Consider the following 2,390-nt stretch of genomic DNA (forward strand, 5'->3'; position numbering starts at 1 on the left):
ATACTTCTTCTTTTCCAATTAGGAAGCCTTTTATTTCTTCTTCTTGTCTGATCACTATGGCTAGCACTTGCAGTACTATGTTGAACAGGAGTGGTGAAAGTGGGCATCCTGTCTTGTTCCTGTTCTTAGGGAAAATGGTTTTAGTTTTTGCCCATTGAGTATGATGTTGGCTGCAGGTTTGTCATATATGGCCTTTATCATGTTGAGATATGCTCCCTCTATTCCAATTTTGCTGAGAGTTTTTTTTTGTTCTGCTGAGAGTTTTTATCAAAAACTAGAGGCCCAGTGCACAAAATTCGTGCATGGTTAGGGTCCCTAGACCTGATCGGTGGCCTTCCAGCTGCTGACTGGGCCTTCTTTCCCCGGCTGCCAGCTGCCAGCCGGGACCTTCCTTTGTTCCACGCCACCCCCCGGTGGTCAACGCACATCATAGCAAGCGATTAAACTCCCGGTTTCCCAGTTGAACTCCTGAAGGGATTCTTTGCATATTAGCCATCTTACCTAGTAATAGACAAACATGTAAATTGACTATCCCTCCGCTACGCTCATCAGCCAATCAACAGTATGCAAATCAACCCAACAAAGATGGCGGTTAATTTGCATACATAGGCACGAAGCGGCGGAGCAAAGACTGAAGGCTCTGGCCAGAGCAAAGGCCTGGGTCCCAGGTGCCAGAGGAAAACCGGTGCCGGCAGGCAGGGGAAGGGAAGGCCTATTGCACAAATCTCTTCATGCAACGGGCCTCTAGTATATATATATGTTGGATTTTGCCGAATGCTTTCTCTGCATCTATTGATAATATCATGTGATTTTTGCCTTTCAATTTGCTTATGTGATGTGTCACGTTTATTGATTTGTGAATATTGTACCAGCCTTGCATCCCTGGAATAAATCCCACTTGGTCATGGTGTATGATCTTTTTAATATATTGCTGGATGCAATTTGCTAATATTCTGATGAAGATTTTAGCATCTATGTTCATCAGGGATATTAGCCTGTAATTCTCTTTCTTTGTAGTGTCTTTATCTGCTTTGGAAATTAGAATAATGCTGGCCTTATAAAAAGAGTTTGGAAATGTTCACTCCTCTTGGATTTCTGAAATAGTTTGTTCTTCTTTGAATGTTTGGAAAAACTCCCCTGTGAAGCCATCTGGACCTGGGCTTTTGTTTAGTGGGAGTTTTTTTATTACTGCTTTATTTCATCAGTTGTTATTGGCCTATTCAGGGTTTTTGATTCTTCCTGATTCAGTTTTGGGAGATTGTTATTTTTCTAGGAATTTGCCTATTTCATCCACATTGTCCAGATTCTTGTATTATTGTTTATTAATGTATTATTTTCTTTTAAAAAAAATGTTTATTGATTTCAGAGAGGAAGGGAGAGGAAGAGAGTGATAGAAACATCAATGATGACAGAGAATCATTGATTGGCTACCCCCTGCACAGCCCACACTGGGGATCAAGCCCGCAACCCAGGCATGTGCCCTGAAGGGGAATCGAACCATGACCTCCTGGTTCATAGGTTGGATGCTCAATCACTAAGCCACGCTGGCCAGACATTGTATTATTTTCCATATGAACTGTAAACCTACTTTTGCCCCACCCTGTGTGTGGAGAACTGTCCTACTCAACAAGTCAACAGCACTCTCTATTGAGAAACGTTAGGTAATCACCCATTAAAAGTGTGTAATGGCTGCTTAGTCTTAATGGCCTCTGAAGCCAGACTATCTGGATTCAAACTCTAACTTTACCACTAACAGCTGTGTAAATTTCGGTGCATAACTTAACCTCTCTGTGCCTCAGTTTCTCATGAAATGAGGAAAATGCAACAGTACCTATACCAAAAAGTTATGAAGATTAAACCAGTAAGTATTTGGAATAGTGCTTGGCACCTAGTAAGCACTTTATAAAGTTATACACTAGGTGTAGGTTTAGACAAAATTAGACTGAATTATTGTTTCTCAGATTTCTGAATTTCACAGATATTTTTAAATAGGTAAATTGAGCCCTAACTGGTTTGGCTCAGTGGATAGAGCATCAGCCTGTGGACTCAAGGGTCCCAGGTTCAATTCCGGTCAAGGGCATGTACCTTGGTTGCAGGCACATCCCCTGGGTTGGCTGGTAGGGGAGACAGGGACCACAGGAGGTCGGCCAGCAAGCCTCCCAACTGGGGCTGATTGGGGGGGGCCGGCTGGCCGGGAGAGAGGCCACAGGAGGTTGGCTGTGGGAGCGCACTGACCACTAAGGGAAGCTCCAGTGTTGAGCATCTGTCCTCCGGTGGTCAGGGCCCGGCATAATGACCAGGCCTTCGGTCATTCCGTTGCTTGCTTAGGCAAATACACACACACACACACACACACACACACACACACACACACACACACACACACACAC

The 2,390-nt window shown here is 43.9% G+C and overlaps 1 protein-coding gene across 1 annotated transcript in view; it reads right to left on the bottom strand.

Annotated features, from left to right (window-relative positions):
* SARNP (SAP domain containing ribonucleoprotein) overlaps positions 1–2,390 on the bottom strand; it is a 57,649-nt gene that overhangs the window by 51,603 nt on the left and 3,656 nt on the right. The window lies entirely within an intron of this gene.

The sequence above is a fragment of the Myotis davidii genome, unplaced genomic scaffold (assembly GCF_000327345.1).
Source record: "Myotis davidii unplaced genomic scaffold, ASM32734v1 scaffold509, whole genome shotgun sequence".
Taxonomy (NCBI): Eukaryota; Metazoa; Chordata; class Mammalia; order Chiroptera; family Vespertilionidae; genus Myotis; species Myotis davidii.